This window comes from Phyllobates terribilis, unplaced genomic scaffold (genome assembly GCF_046119375.1).
Source record: "Phyllobates terribilis strain yellow unplaced genomic scaffold, ASM4611937v1 Scaffold_2__4_contigs__length_985480577, whole genome shotgun sequence".
Taxonomy (NCBI): domain Eukaryota; kingdom Metazoa; phylum Chordata; class Amphibia; order Anura; family Dendrobatidae; genus Phyllobates; species Phyllobates terribilis.
In genome coordinates this window covers 168,814,831-168,832,308 of record NW_027362762.1, presented here as the reverse complement: position 1 = coordinate 168,832,308, position 17,478 = coordinate 168,814,831, and the positions used below count along the sequence as shown (strand labels likewise).

The 17,478-nt window shown below is 43.9% G+C and overlaps 1 protein-coding gene across 3 annotated transcripts in view; it reads right to left on the bottom strand.

Moving 5' to 3' along the window:
- Positions 1-17,478, bottom strand: part of AVIL (advillin) — a 106,675-nt gene that overhangs the window by 82,749 nt on the left and 6,448 nt on the right. Inside the window, exon 1 of one of the 3 annotated variants that reach the window (XM_073663259.1) lies at positions 17,319-17,374. The exons of the other annotated variants lie outside the window; for them this stretch is intronic. The gene's annotated coding sequence lies outside the window, so the exon portion shown is untranslated. Of the gene's footprint in view, positions 1-17,318; positions 17,375-17,478 lie in introns of those variants that run through there. 3 annotated transcript variants of the gene reach the window in all.

Here is a 17,478-nt window from a genome sequence, read left to right as displayed (position 1 = left end):
AAAAAGCCCGACTGGCCTCGATTCCTCCCGGAACTGCTGTGGGCCTATAATAATCAGGTCCATTCCGTCACCGGATACACCCCATACACCCTTCTCTTTGGCCGTCCAGGCGAAGACATCCATGAGTTGCAACTGTCTAGCTCTGAAGAAGATACCTGTGGTACCTATCCTTCCTCGCTACAAAGACACCACCAGAGAATGGAGACTGTCTACCGGCTAGTAGGCCGACAAATTCAGGATCAAGTGCACGCTGACCCACTTCCGGTACAAGAAGACCCACTGAATGTAGGTCAACTGGTCCTAGTCCGTATAAAGAAACTGCAAGGGAAACTCCGGCCCAAGTGGGAGACCGAAGTCTATCGAGTAATTGGACAGCCGTACCCCGGTGGCCCCGTCTATCGAGTGCAGGGCGAAGACAGCGGCAGCATCCGAACTTTGCACCGTAATATGTTGCGCCCCTGCCGTTCCCAGCCTGACTCCCCTACTGTGATACCTAGAGAGATGGATATCACTAATACTGTCGGAGACACTGACCCCGGGGATGTAGAGATTGAATGCATGCCTACCCCTGTCCGTCTGACTGACGCACTTGAACCGATTACCTCCTCTACTGACATGTCGACTGGGAAAGAGTGGGGTGACTGATAGGAGAGAGGGGATCCAACCCGTTAGGCGGACAACGAGGACCACTGCAGTGATAAAAGATGATTTCTCAACAACAACACATCTGATATGAGGCATACAGGGATCACTCTCCTCAGCAGTCTATAACCTGTTTGCCCATATTAACAGTTTACATATAGTACAGACCAAAAGTTTGGACACACCTTCTCATTTAAAGATTTTTCTGCATTTTCATGACTAGGAAAATTGTACATTCACACTGAAGGCATCAAAACTATGAATTAACACATGTGGAATTATATACTTAACAAAAAAAGTGTGAAACAACTGAAAATATGTCTTACATTCTAGGTTCTTCAAAGTAGCCACCTTTTGCTTTGATGACTGCTTTGCACACTCTTGGCATTCTCTTGATGAGCTTCAAGAGGTAGTCACCGTAAATGGTCTTCCAACAATCTTGAAGGAGTTCCCAGACATGCTTAGCACTTGTTGGCCCTTTTGCCTTCCCTCTGCGGTCCAGGTCACCCCAAACCATCTCGATTGGTTTCAGGTCTGGTGACTGTATAGGCCAGGTCATCTGGCGTAGCACCCCATCACTCTCCTTCTTGGTCAAATAGCCCTTACACAGCCTGGAGGTGTGTTTGGGGTCATTGTCCTGTTGAAAAATAAATGATGGTCCAACTAAACGCAAACTGGATGGAATAGCATGCCGCTGCAAGATGCTGTGTTAGCCATGCTGGTTCAGCATGCCTTCAGCTTTGAATAAATCCCCAACAGTGTCACCAGCAAAGCACCCCCACACCATCACACCTCCTCTTCCATGCTTCACGGTGGGAACCAGGCATGTAGAGTCCATCCGTTCACCTTTTCTGCGTCGCACAAAGACACGGTGGTTGGAACCAAAGATCTCAAATTTGGACTCATCAGACCAAAGCACAGATTTCCACTGGTCTAATGTCCATTCCTTGTGTTCTTTAGCCCAAACAAGTCTCTTCTGCTTGTTGCCTGTCCTTAGCAGTGGTTTCCTAGCAGCTATTTTACCATGAAGGCCTGCTGCACAAAGTCTCCTCTTAACAGTTGTTGTAGAGATGTGTCTACTGCTAGAACTCTGTGTGGCATTGACCTGGTCTCTAATCTGAGCTGCTGTTAACCTGCGATTTCTGAGGCTGGCGACTCGGATAAACTTATCCTCAGAAGCAGAGGTGACTCTTGGTCTTCCTTTCCTGGGGCGGTCCTCATGTGAGCCAGTTTCTTTGTAGCGCTTGATGGTTTTTGCAACTGCACTTGGGGACACTTTCAAAGTTTTCCCAATTTTTCGCACTGACTGACCTTCATTTCTTAAAGTAATGATGGCCACTTGTTTTTCTTTACTTAGAATTTTTATTATGGCAAGAAAAAAGCAGCTAACAGTCTATTCAGTAGGACTATCAGCTGTGTATCCACCAGACTTCTGCACAACACAACTGATAGTCCCAACCCCATTTATAAGGCAAGAAATCCCACTTATTAAACCTGACAGGGCACACCTGTGAAGTGAAAACCATTTCCGGTGACTACCTCTTGAAGCTCATCAAGAGAATGCCAAGAGTGTGCAAAGCAGTCATCAAAGCAAAAGGTGGCTACTTTGAAGAACCTAGAATATAAGACATATTTTCAGTTGTTTCACACTTTTTTTGTTAAATATATAATTCCACATGTGTTAATTCATAGTTTTGATGCCTTCAGTGTGAATGTACAATTTTCCTAGTCATGAAAATACAGAAAAATCTTTAAATGAGAAGGTGTCCAAACTTTTGGTCTGTACTGTAGCTCAAAAGTGCTGACAGATTCCCTTGAAAGTCCTACCAATTGAAACTTGCCATTAACCCCTTTATCCCCAAGGCTGTTTGCACCTTAATGACCAGACCAAATTTTACAATCGTGACCAGTGTTACTTTATTTGGTAATAACACTTGATTTTGAGATTTTTTTTTTCGTGACATATTGTACTTCATGATAGTGGTAAAATTTCTTTAATATTACTTGCATTCATTTGGAAATGGAAATTTGGTGAAAATTTTGAAAATTTAGCAATTTTTAAACTTTGAATTCTTATGCCCTGAAATCAGAGAAATGTCAAATAAAATAGTTAAATAATATTTCCCGCATGTCTACTTTACATCAGCAGAATTTTTGAAACAACATTTTTTTTTGTTAAGAAATTATAAGGGTTAAAATTTAACCAGTGATTTCTAATTTTTCCAACAAAATTTACAAAACCATTTTTTTTTAGGGACCACATCACATTTGAAGTGACTTTGAGGGGTCTATGTGACAGAAAACACCCAAAAGTGACACTATTCTAAAAACTGCACCCTTCAAGGTGCTAAAACCACATTCAAGAAGTTTATTAACCCTTCAGGTGCTTCACAAGAATGTTTGGAATGTGGGGGAAAAAATGAACATTTAACTTTTTTCACAAAACTTTAACTTTAGACCCCAAGTTTTTTATTTTTACAAGGGTAGCAGGAAAAAAATGGACCCCAAAACATATTGTGCAATGTCTCCTGAGCACGAAGATACCCCATATGTGAAAATCACTGTTTTGGCACACGGCAGAGCTCAGAAGGGAAGGAGCTCCATTTGACTTTTTGAATGTAAAATTTGCTGGAATAATTAGCGCCCGCCATGTCGCATTTGGAGAGCCCCTGATATGCCTTAAACAGTGGAAACCCTGCAAGTGGACCCCATTTTGGAAACTAGATCCCTCAAGGAATTTATCTAATATGTGATGAGCACCTTTAACCCCCATGTTCTTCAAAGAATTTTAAAAATTTGATCTGTGAAAATGAAAAAATATATATTTTTCCCACAAAAATATTGTTTTAGCCCCACATTTTTTAATTTTCACAAGGATAGCAATAGAAAATGGACCACAAAATTTCTTGTGCAATTTCTCCTGAGTACACCAATACCCCATATGTGGTCGAAAACTACTTTTGAGGCACAGTGCAAAGCTCAAACGGGATGAAGCACCATATTGGAGTTCAGATTTTGCTGGAATGGTTTGAAGGGGCCATGTCACATTGGCAGAGCCCCTGAGGTGCCAGAACAACAGAAACCCTGATATGTGACCTCATTTTACTAACTACACGCCCTAATGAATTCATCTAGGGGTGAAGTGATCATATTGACACCACGTGTGCCTCAGAATTTTATACCATTAAGCAGTGAATTAAGAATAATTACATTTTTACCACTAAAATGTTGTTTTATCACCAATTTTTTAATTTTTCTAAGGGCTAACAGGAGAAATTTGTACAACAAACTGAGGTCCATTTTTTCCTGAGTTCGCCAATATCCTACATGTAATTGGGAAATACTTTTCAGGCACAGTGCAAAGCTCAAAAAGGAGGAAGGAGCGCCATATTATAGTGCATATTTTATTGTTATGGTTTGCGGGTGCCAAGACCCACTGGGAGAGAACAGCAGAACCCCCCATAAGTGACCCCATTTTACATACTACACCTCTCAACGAATTCATCTAGGGGTGCAGTGATCATATTGACACTACGGGTGTGTCACAGAATTTTATACCATTGGGCAGTGAAGAAAAAATAATTACAATTTTTACCACCAAAATTTTGTTTTAGCCCCAGATTTTACATTTTCACAAGGGGAAGTGGGTAAAAATGGCACCAAAATTTGTCCCACAATTTCTGATGAACGTGGCAATACCCCATATGTGGCTGTACAGTACTGCTTAGCCACAAGGTGAGACTCGAGAGGCACGGAGCGCTATTTGCCTCCTGGAGAGCAGATTTTCCTAGAATAGTTTGCGGACTCCGTATACAGAGCCCCTAAGTGCTATAAGAGCAGAATCCCCCCTCAAGTGACCCCATTTTGAAAATTATACCCCTTTGGAAGTTTATCTTCAGGTGTAGTGACGATTTTGACTTCATGGGTGTTTTCCAGAAACAAGAAGCAGTGGATGTTGCCGAGTGAACCAGTACGTTGTAATGACCAGTACGCTGTAGTGCACCGCTCATGCATCTGGAGACATCCATCCATAAATTAGGTGGACTCTCATCACTACAGAGATGCCAAACATGTGGACGCCAACTACGGTTTAGGCACATTGTGGCTCAGAAGGAGGGGCATTTGGATTTGTGAGTGAAGAATTCATTGAATTTTTTTGGGGGGGCAAGGAGCCATAGCGCTTTTCCAGAGCCTTTGTACTACTAGTAACATGGAAGTCCCTATATTTCCGTTAACAGATGATAGACCTGAGTGGGGCCTTTTTTTTTTTTTTGGATTGAGTTGAAGCTTTTGTTGGGAACATTTTATATAACATTTGGGATCACATTTATCCTGCGCTCTGAGCACTTATATCAGGGTTACTGTCTAAATCTCTGAATGGCGTGATTCAGATGAAATCCCCAAAGGATCTATTCACAATAATGAGGCAGCAGAGTTACTCTGGATGCCATCTGGCCTCTGTTCAGCGTTGTTCTTCTTTTCAGAAATGCACAAAACTGTGGCTGAATGCACTTTTATGCATGCCTAAAAAGACTGACACCGCCGGATCACAGGTCAGGCGGTGTCCACAGTGCCTCCATCTGCCTCATTATAGGGAATCTTCTGCCATGGGTTCCGTCTGAATCATGTATTTCAGGAAACCCCGGTATAAGCGTAGAGCGCAGGATAAATGTACGCCGAGACTTTGGGAGGAAGAATGAACAAATCAACAGTAGATCAAGAATTGGTTTTATTTATTTTTTACGCTGTTCCTCATGCGGTATAAGTGATTAGATGACTTTATTCTTCGGGTCGGTGTGATTACAGTGATACCAGAATTATATACAGTGGGGAAAAAAAGTATTTAGTCAGCCACCAATTGTGCAAGTTCTCCCACTTAAAAAGATGAGAGAGGCCTTTAATTGACATTCATAGGTAGACCTCAACTATGAGAGACAAAATGAGAAAATAAATCCTGAAAATCACATTGTCTGATTTGGAAAGAAATTTTTTTCAAATTTTGCTGGAAAATAAGTATTTGGTCAATTACAAAAGTTCATCTCAATACTTTGTTATATATCCTTTGCTGGCAATGACAGAGGTCAAACGTTTTCTGTAAGTCTTCACAAGGTTGGCACAAACTGTTGCTGGTATGTTGGCCCATTCCTCCATGCAGATCTCCTCTAGAGCAGTGATGTTTTGGAGCTGTCGCTGGGCAACACGGACTTTCAACTCACTCCATAGGTTTTCTATGGGGTTTAGATCTGGAGACTGGCTAGGCCACTCCAGGACCTTGAAATGCTTCTTACGAAGCCACTCCTTCATTGCCCTGGCGGTGTGCTTGTCATGCTGAAAGACCCAGCCACGTTTCATCTTCAATGCCCTTGCTGATGGAAGGAGGTTTGCACTCAAAATCTCACGATACATGACCCCATTCCTTCTTTCATGTACACGGATCAGTTGTCCTGGTCCCTTGGCAGAGAAATAGCCCCAAAACATGATGTTGCCACCCCCATGCTTCACAGTAGGTATGGTGTTTTTTGGATGCAACTCAGCATTCTTTCTCCAAACACGACGAGTTGTGTTTCTACCAAACAGTTCTACTTTGGTTTCATGTGACCATATGACATTCTCCCAATACTCTTCTGGATCATCCAAATGCTCTCTAGCAAACTTTAGACGGGCCTGGACATGTAATGGCTTAAGCAGGGGGCACGTCTGGCACTCCAGGATCTGAGTCCCTGGCGGCGTAGCGTGTTACTGATGGTAGCCTGTGTAACGTTGGTCCCAGCTCTCTGCAGGTCATTTCCTAGGCCCCTCCGTGTAGTTCTGGGATATTTGTTCACCTCTCGAGATCATTTTGACCCCACGGGGTGAGATCTTGTGTGGAGCCCCAGATTGACGAAGATTATCAGTGGTCTTGTATGTCTTCCATTTTCTAATTACTGCTCCCACAGTTGATTTCTTCACACCAAGCTGCTTGCCTATTGCAAATTCAGTCTTCCCAGCCTGGTGCAGGGCTACAATTTGGTGTCCTTTGACAGCTCCTTGGTCTTCACCATAGTGGAGTTTGGAGTGTGACTGTTTGCGGACAGGTGTCTTTTATACTGATAACAAGTTCAAGCAGGTGCCAGTACAGTGGAGGACAGAGGAGCCTCTTAAAGAAGAAATTATAGGTCTGTGAGAGCCAGAAATCTTGCTAGTTTGTAATTGACCGAATACTTATACAATACAATGTAATATAAGATGCTTTTTTTTTTTGCAAAAGTTAGTTTTTGCATCGCTATATATTGAGAGCTATAATTTTTCCATATTTCGGCCGACAGTCAAGCGAGGGCTTGTTTTTTTGCGGGACGACTTGACATTTTTATTGATATTCGGGCACATGACATTTTTTGGTCGCTTTCTGTTCCAATTTTTGGGAGGCAGAATGAACAAAACCCAGCAATTCAGGATTTTTTTTTTATGCCGTTCCGCATGTGGTAAAATTGATAAAACGACTTTATACTTCAGGTCAGTATGATTACAGTGATTCCACATTTACTGTATATAGTTTTTTATGCTTTGGCGCTTTTACACAATAAAAATTATTTTATAGAAAAAATAATTATTTTTGCATCACTGTATTCTGAGAGCTATAACTTTTTTTATTTTTCTGCTGATGGAGCTGTATGGCGGCTTGTTTTTTGCGAGACAAGATGACATTTTCAGGGATACCATTTTTATTTACATATGTCTTTTTTATCGCGTTTGATACCACTTTTTGTTTAGCGGTATGCCCCGTTTTTTTTGTGGCGTTCACGGAAGGGGTTAACTAACACCCCAGGGGCAAGGTAGATTACACATAGGAGGTAACTCACAACCGAGTTACCAGGAGAGTTCACCCTGAGAATCTGGTGTATGAGGTTAAACTTGAGGGGGAAGAAGAGGCATCAGTAAGAGAGCTGCACCGCAATATGTTCTGTCCCTGGGTGTCTGAAGGGGAAACAGTGACTGAACCTCCAAAAGCGCAGAGGATTTCAACATCAAGGAGGTTCACAGATGATGAGCAAGAATGGTGGGTAATGCCTGCAATGCCCAAAGAAGCAATATCACCATCCCAGGACGATCATGAGAGTGGAACAAGACTTGAACCCATGACAGGAGTATTAGAAGGCCCAAATGTCCTTGAAGGGTCGAGCCAAGAGTGACCTCGTAGTGCTAATGCTGGTGTCTCACTCATGAGGTACGCGGAAAATTATTTCATCTGGACATACATTGTATGAAAGACGCAGGAGTGCGCCCGGATATTAGCAATGCTGGGACCACCCTCGAGGGGCTTCTGAGGTTAGAAGTGATCTCTCTCACCCGAGGACTGGCAAGTTTAAAGAAGGGAGGAATGTAAGGGGATGAATGAGAACAAACACACAGTAATGCCTAAACCGAATGTCAGCTAGTGAAGATCACCATCTGCTGACCAAAGATGATAAGAAAGGAGAAGCCAGAAAGAACTACGTTCGTAGGAATTGAAGAGTAAAGTACACGTCACATGAGGGAAGAGATTGGAGTGGAGTGGTGCAGTTAATAATTATAAAAGGCCCAGAAAGGCCAAGAAGGGGAGGAGTTGGCATCTGGAACTGTAGTGGGATGGTTGTGTGAGCAGTGGAGTTGGCTTATAGCCACCATTACAAGAGACCAGACCTGAAAGACCAGGCCCAAGTGAAGACCCAAGAGACCAGACCCGGAGATGAGAGGCCCAAATAGGGCAATCCGAGTCGTGTGAGCAGAGCCAGAACTGGGAGAGCCATTGGGGCTGCCGGAGAGAGACATTCGTATGAGCCACAACCCCCGATGCAAATGTACGGTAGAGAGGAAGGATCGTGGCCTTGCTTCAGGAAACGGAGGCAGCCAGTTTGTCGGGTGTGTCAAGTGACCCATCGATACGGGACTTGCGGCCTAACGGGGAGTAACAAAGTCCCATGGGGGCCTGTAAGGTGCTTCATATTGCTTGGGGAGTGGCGACGGGCCCGTTAGTGACGGTGACCCACCCTAGTTTGAGGAATTAGGGCCGAGAAGTCTACTTCCGACAATAGTTGCTTAGTTGTGAATTTAGAGCGGCAATGTGTAAATAATATTATATAGATACCCTATTTTAGTGTATTACCGTGTTCTTAACTTGCTATAATTCACTGTATTGCTGCTAATTTCTTTGCATTTGATATTGTGCCGTAGGCTCTAAGTACATATATATTGGTGTTAATCAAATAGTCGTTGGTTAAGTACCACTGTCTCCTCATTTTCTGTGCCATTGCATTAGTGTACCTGTCACCTATATCATATACTTTTTGTATATAGTTACAGTTATATGAAAAAGTTTGGGCACCCCTATTAATCTTAAGCTTAATGTTTTATAACAATTGGTGTTTTTGCAACAGCTACTTCAGTTTGATATATGTAATAACTGTTGAACACAGTAATGTTTCTGCCTTGAAATGAGGTTTATTGTACTAACAGCAAATGTGCAATCTGCATTCAAACAAAATTTGACAGGTGCATAAGTATGGGCACCTCACCAGAAAAGTGACATTAATATTTAGTACATCCTCCTTTTGCAAAAATAACAGCCTCTAGTCGCTTCCTGTAGCTTTTAATGATTTCCTGGATCCTGGATGAAGGTATTTTTTGACCATTCCTCTTTACAAAACAATTCCAGTTCAGTTAAGTTTGATGGTCGCCGAGCATGGACAGCCCTCTTCAAATGATCCCACAGATGTTCAATGATATTCAGGTCTGGGGACTGGGATGGCCATTCCAGAACATTGTAATTGTTCCTCTGCATTGGAGCGGTGTTTTGGATCATTGTCTTGCTGAAAGAGCCATCCCCTGCGTAACTTCAACTTTGTCACTGATTCTTGAACATTATTGTCAAGAATCTGCTGATACTGAGTGGAATCCATGCGTCCCTCAACTTTAACAAGATTCCCGGTGCCGGCATTGGCCACACAGCCCCTAAGCATGATGGAACCTCCACCAAATTTTACTGTGGGTAGCAAGTGTTTTTCTTGGAATGCTGTGTTTTTTTGCCGCCATGCATAACGCCTTTTTGTATGACCAAACAACTCAATCTTGGTTTCATCAGTCCACAGGACCTTCTTCCAAAAAGAAATTGGCTTCTCCAAATGTGCTTTTGCATACCTCAGCCGACTCTGTTTGTGGCGTGCTTGCAGAAACGGCTTCTTTCGCATCACTCTCCCATACAGCTTCTCCTTGTGCAAAGTGCGTTGTATAGTTGACCGATGCACAGTGACACCATCTGCAGCAAGTTGATGCTGCAGCTCCCTGGAGGTGGTCTGAGGATTGTCCTTGACTGATCTCACCATTCTTCTTCTCTGCCTTTCTGATGTTTTTTCTTGGCCTGCCACTTCTGGCCTTAACAAGAACTGTCCCTGTGTTCTTCCATTTCCTTACTATGTTCCTCACAGTGGAAACTGACAGGTTAAATCGCTGAGACAGATTTTTGTATCCTTCCCCTGAACAACTATGTTGAATAATCTTTGTTTTCAGATCATTTGGCAGTTGTTTTGAGGAGCCCATGATGCCACTCTTCAGAGGAGATTCAAACAGGAGAACAACTTGCAAGTGGCCACTTTAAGTAGCTTTTCTCATGATTGCATACACCTGGATATGAAGTTCAAAGCTCAATGAGGTTACAAAACCAAAAAAAGTGCTTTAGTAAGTCAGTAAAAAGTAGGTAGGAGTATTTAAAACAAGAAAATTATAAGGGTGCCCATACTTATGCACCTGTCAAATTTTGTTTGAATGCAGATTGCACATTTTCTGTTAGTACAATAAACCTCATTTCAAGGCAGAAACATTACTGTGTCCAACAGTTATTATGTATCAAACTGAAATAGCTGTTGCAAAAACACCAATTTTTATAAAACATTAATCTTAAGATTAATAGGGGTGCCCAAACTTTTTCATATAACTGTATATATGTCACCAGACACTATGGGGTCTCTGATAGTTTCAGCTTCTAAAAGCTTCAGCAAACTGTGAATAATCATAGTCTAAAGCTCCATATAATCTCATACAGATTCCTGGTCTCCACATACAGAGACAGAAAACTTATGACTTTCACACAGAAGCATCTGTATTCAGCACTGATAACATGGGGGTCTAATACCAGAAAGATCAGAAATCAGTATACCGCAGTGTAAGCTATATACATGGAGGGGCATTAATAACTTTCACACAGCAGCATCCATATACAGCAATGATAACATGGTATCTGATATCAGAAAGATCATGGATCAGTATAAAGCATTATCAGTGTACAGCATGTAGGCTATATACATGCAGGGTGACTAATAATCTTTATGCAGGAGGCTATACATGAATAATGAGAACATTAGAGTTTGTATGTGCTCCCCGTGTTTGTGTGGGTTTCCTCCGGTTTACTCCTACACTCCAAAGACATACTGATAGGGAATCTAGATTGTGAGCCGCAATGGGGACAGTGATGATAATGTCTGTAAAGTGCTGTGGAATTAATGGCGCTATTATAAGTTAGTAAAATAAATAAAATAAATTCATTATATTCTCCATACTGACCCAGCATCTATGAAACATGCCCTTGGCCCCAGGCTGCTCTTCTCTCATCGATGTCAGAAATACATGTGTCCTCCCTGCTACTCCATCTTGAGCAGAGTAAAATGACTGTCCCTGTCCTGCTCCTCCTGTCTCACACTCCCCACAGTCACCATCACACCAGGACTATGAGAAGCTGCAGACATCACATGTGGGATATAACACCATCACTATATGAGATGTCAGCCATGTCTGCAGTGTGAATACAGGGGTAGTGTGTGCGGCACATAATGGAGGAGCACAATGTCTGAAGTAAAGCTTCCATCTGTATGTGAGGTAGATGACACTACACTAGTACATGAGGCAGATAATGGTGGAGCACAATGTCCGAGGTAAAACATCCCTCTGTATGTGAGTTAGATGACACTACACTAGTACATGAGGTAGAAAATGGCGGAGCACAATGTCTGAGGTAAAACATCCATCTGTATGTGATGTAGATGACGCTACACTAGTACATGAGGCAGATAATGACAGAGCACAATGTGGCATACCGGTACCCGTTCTACTGCTGCTAAATGAGACAGTTGTTGTGTGGCAGATTTGTTCCATTGTGTGTACTGAGTTAGGGGATATAATACATTGCATTGTAAACTGTACTTTCCTGCCATCTACTGGCCAAAGTGTGTATATGAAAGCAAAGTGATTATTCTCCTCACAACAAGCTGCCACAGAAACGGCTGGGAGGAACCTCCCAGCTCAGGGCTCACACTCTGACTGAACACTGGTACAAATCAGTTGTGGGTGGTTCAAGCTGCCTAAGGAAGAGATAGGGGAGACACTATTCCCTCAGAAGAGTTTTCTCAATGCCAGTCCACGCTGGGGGGACATTTTTCCTCACATAATCTCCTTCACAAAAAGAGTGAAGCCTCTTCCAGTCAGGAGAGAACGCTGCATATTATTATTATACCACCATTTATTCCATGGCGCTTTACATGTGAAAAAGGGGTATACATAGCAAAAACAATTACAATAATCTTGAACAAAAACACAATGGCAAACTGGTACAGGAGGAGCAAGGACCCTGCCCGTGAGGGCTCACAGTCTACAAGGGATGGGTGAGGATACAGTAGGTGGGGGTAGAGCTGCTCGTGCAGAGGTGTGGTAAAGCGATGGTTACTTCAGGTTGTAGGCCAAGAGGTGGGTCTTCAGTTTCCTTTTGAAGGTTTCCACGGTAGGCGAGAGTCTGATGCTTTGGGGTAGAGAGTTCCAGAGTAGGGGGGATGCATGGGAGAAATCTTGTATGCGATTGTGGGAGGAGGAGATAAGAGGGGAGTAGAGAAGGAGATCTTGTAAGGATCGTAGGTTGCATGTAGGTATGTACCGGGAGACTAGGTCACAGATCTATGGAGGAGACAGGTTGTTGATGGCTTTGTATGCCATGGTTAGGGTTTTGAACTGGAGTCTCTGGGCAATGGGGAGCCAGTGAAGTGTTTGACAGAGAGGAGAGGCCGGGGAGTAGCGGGGGAGACAGGTGGATTGGTCGGGCAGCAGAGTTTAGGATAGATTGGAAGGGTGCAAGAGTGTTGGAAGGGAGGCCACGGAGCAGAAGGTTGCAGTAGTCGAGGCGGGAGATGATGAGAGCGTGCACTAGTGTTTTTGCAGATTTGTGTTTGAGGAATGTGCGGATCCGGGAGATATTTTTGAGTTGGAGTCGGCAGGAAGTGGAAAGGGCTTGGATATGTGGTTTGAAGGAGAGGTTAGAGTCCAGGGTTACCCCAAGGCAGCGAGCTTGTGGGACTGGGGAAAGTGGACAGCCATTGATTTTGATGGATAGGTCAGATGGGGGGGCTGAGTGAGATGGGGGAAACATGATGAAGAAGGATGAGATAGTGGACAGACATTGTGGGATTCTGGTTAGTAAGGAGGTGATATCAGGTCCAGAGAGGTATAGGTGCTTCTCATAAAATTAGAATATCACCTAAAAGTTAATTTATTTCAGTTCTTCAATACAAAAAGTCACACTCATATATTATATAGAGTCATTACAAACAGAGTGATTGATTTATTTCAAGTGTTTATTTCTGTTAATGTTGATGATTATGGCTTACAGCCAAAGAAAACACAAAAGTCATTATCTCAGTAAATTAGAATAATTAACAAAAAACACCTGCAAAGGCTTCCTAAGCACTTAAATAGGTCCCTTAGTCTGTTTCAGTAGGCTCCACAATCATGGGGAAGACTGCTGACTTGACAGATGTCCAGAAGGCAGTCATTGACACACTCCACAAGGAGTGTAAGTCACAAAAGTTCATTGCTAAAGAAGCTGGCTGTTCACAGAGTGCTGTATCCAAGCATATGAATGGAAAGTTGAGTGGAAGTTTGTAATAACTCTATATAATATATGAGTTTCACTTTTTGTATTGAAGAACTGAAATAAATTAACTTTTTGATGATATTCTAATTTTGTGAGAAGCACCTGTAGATCTGTGTGTTGTCAGCATAGAGATGATACTGAAAGCCATGAGACTCTATGAGCTGCCTCAGGCCGGGGGTGTAGATTGAGAAGAGCAGAGGTCCTAGGACTGAACCTTGGGGGACACCGACAGATAGCGGCTGAGGTGAGGAGGTGGTGTGTGAGTGAGAAACACTGAAGGTCCTGTCTGTTATGTATGATGAGATCCAAGATAGGGCCAAGTCTTTGATGCCAAGAGATGAGATAGTCTGTAGTAAGAGGGAATGGTCCACTGTGTCAAAGGCAGATGATAGGTCCAGGAGGAGGAGGACAGAGTAGTGTCGCTTGGATTTGGCAGTTAGTAGGTCGTTGGTGACTTTAGTCAGGACAGTTTCAGTGGAGTGATGCGGTCGGAAGCCAGATTGTAAGCGGTCAAAGAGGAAGCAAAAGGAGAGGTGGGAGGACAGTTCAGAATGGCTGAGTTGTTAGAGTAGTTTTGAGGCATAGGGGAGAAATGATATGGGGCGATAGCTAGTCAGAGAGGATGGGTCAAGGGGGGGTTTTTTTAGTGACAGGTTGAAGAGGTGGGTAAGTGTTGGGATGAAGACTGTAGTAAGGATAGGGATGAGGTGGGACGAGATAGGGTCAAGTTCACAGGTGGTGAAGTGTGACTTGGAGGGTAAGGAGGAAAGTTGATCCTCCGTAATGGCGGAGAAGCTGGTTTTAGGGGAGGAGGATTGAGTAGATATGAGAAGGGGCTGTGGGTACTTTAGGCAAAAGCTTTGTCAGATGGTATCAACCTTCTGCTTGAAGAATGAGACAAAGTCCTCGGCTGAGATGAGAGGAGAGGGAGGAGGCGCTGGGGGAAGGAGGAGAGAATTGAAAGTGTTGAATAGCTGTTTAGGGTTGTGTGACAGTGAAGATATGAGAGATGAGAAGTATGTTTGTTTTGCACCAGTGAGTGTGGACTTGAAAGTAGTGAGAGACTGTTTGAATGCGATGAAGTGCTCGTTGGAGTGGGACTTTTTCCATCTCCGCTCAGCAACCCTGGAGGCCCGCCTCAGTTCTTTAGTCAGGCTGGTGTGCCAGGGTTGCCTGTTGATTGTGCGAGCTTTGGTATGTGAGAGGGGGGCGACCGAATTGAGCGAACAGAGGCAGGTTAAGATGAGGTCCAGTGAGTGGCTGCAGAAGACCATTGAACAAGGCTGAAGGAGGAAGTGAGGGATAGAAGCTTAGAGAGAGATGAGTGGGAAGTGTCAATGGGGATGTTGAAGTCGCCATGATGATAGTGGGTATGTCAGCGGATAGGAAGTGAAGCAGCCAGGTGGTGAAGTGGTCGAAGAAAGTGGTGGTTGGCCCAGTAAATGACAGCCAGTTGGAGGGGGAGTAGAAGCGCACACAGTGTGCCTCGAAAGAGGTGAAAGTAACAGAGGGTGGCAGTGGAATTGGGGAGAAGGAGCAGTTACATGACAGGAGGATACCAACTCCTCCGCCATGCTTGTCGCTGGAGCGGGGTGTGTGGAAAAGATGGAATCCACCATAGGAAACTGCAGCTGGAGAAGCTGTCAGATTGGGTGAGCCAGGTTCTGTGATGCCAAGGAAGGAGAGTTTGTTAGTAATGAAAAGATCATGGATGTAGGAAAGTTTGTTGCAGACGGAGCAAGCGTTCCATAAAGCTCCTGTTAGTGGGACTGGGGAAGCGGGGGCTGGGTGGATGGGTATAAGGTTAGAGAGGTTACGAAAATTTGTGGTAGGTCGTGGATAAGAGACAGAAGTGACTGTGGGGATGTGGTGAGGAGGGCCAGGATTTGGAGAGATATCGCCAGCAGTGAGGAGGAGAAGAGAAAGTGTTAGTAGATGGGAGCAGGAGAGGGCATGAGGTGGCTGTCTGTGTTTGGAGACACAGGATTGAATATGAAAGAAAAATTCTGAGGAGGAGGTAAGATGGAGGGGTAGGATGGAGGGAGAGATGAACAGTTCATTACGAGGTGTAGGTATTAGGGGGGTTAGTAGAAAGTGAAGGACTATAGGGGAGAGAGTGAAAACATATAGAAACATTGCTTAGTGTGAATGTGTACTATATTTTCAGTGCGTAGTTTAAGAGGGTATAAAGTGTGGTTACCTGACTCCTGTAATGACTAATTGCCAAATGAAATAACTGCCCATACTTGGCACCGATGACACTTAGCGCAAGAAGACACGTGCATGCAACCCCACACCACATGCACCCCTTAAGCAGCTTCTAACTTTATAGGAGAGACTAAATCATCAGGTGAGGGGCATTGTGGGAGCTGCTTGTGGATAAATTAGCAGCTGGTCAGCTCACCGGGGGATGGCCAATTGATCACAGGCAGAGCTAATACCATGCCCGGCTACATAGTATAGCAACTCCCACCATCAGGTAGTGTCTGCAATGAGGGGGGCATAGACACGTATCAGTGAGTATTGAATGGAATGTAAAAGGTGACATATAGCACATGGGCTCTCTTGTACAATGGCTATCCTGTTTTGCTTCTAGCTAGGACCAGATCCATGTGGCTGCCACGCCACCGACTTTGTCTAAACCTACCCCCTGCGAAAGGGAACGGTGGGCTAAAAACTGCGAGTACATCCACACTTTAGTGTGTTTCCACAGAGAACCAATCTGTGAACGTCCCTCCATCAGTATAATATTTCCTGGGCTGTGCATCGCATTTCCTCTACTAGCAAGTGAAGAGAACTCTGCTCCAGCCGCCCTGAGAAGCCATAACCTCGCTTGTCTCATGAGGAGAGAACCATTACTTTAAGAGAGACTGTACCCCGTTACCTCCTTCAGTAAAATAGTTATGTTTACAATTTCACCTGCGTATCTGCCTGCCTGAGATTGCACAAACATCACGGGCACTCCAAAACCCGCACCCAGACACCACTGCTACAGGAGTGCCCCCGGGGGGTCCTATACCATCCACAAGTGCCACCTCTCAACTTTGAAATTGTTGTGGACACGAGGGAAGTGTTGAGGGGTCCAGCGACCCACTCCAGCTACCGTGACATAATTATCTGCTGCCAGTGAGACTACATACCCCAGCTGGCCCTTCTGCAACATCTGTCGCCTCCCCAGTGGCCCAGCACAACAATGTCTGAGGTGAAACATCCCTCTGTATGTGAGGTAGATTACACTACACTAGCATATGAGGCAGATAATGGTGGAGCACAAGGTCTGAGGTAAAACTTTGCTCTGTATGTGAGGGAGATGACACTACACTAGTACATGAGGCAGATAATAATAATAATCTTTCTATTTATATAGCGCCAACATATTCCACAGCGCTTTACAATTCAGACAATTTATAGACATTATTGCCACTGTCCCCATTGGGGCTCATAATCTAGATTCCCTATCAGTATGTCTTTCGAGTGTGGGAGGAAACTGGAGAACCCGGAGGAAACCCACACAAACACAGGGAGAACATACAAACTCCTTGCAGATGTCCTTGGTGGGATTTGAACCCAGGACTCCAGCGTCACAAGGCTGCAGTGCTAACCACTGAGCCACCGTGCTGCCCACTAATAATGAGATAATGGTGGAGCACAATGGCTGAGGTAAAACTTCCGTCTGTATGTGATGTAGATGACACTACACTAGTACATGATGTGAGAAGGGAAAATTGTCCAATTCTGTGAGGTAATAAACCTTGTTTTATACTCCCTGAGCCTGTAGACATGCTTCTGCCATCTCTTCTGGTAGGAGAAAGAGGAAGAGGCAGTGAGACAGTAAGTTATATTTTTCCTAAACTCCTCCCTCCTACAGTAATAAGAGACCAGGCACACAATCAGACTCTGTTTCTTAAAAG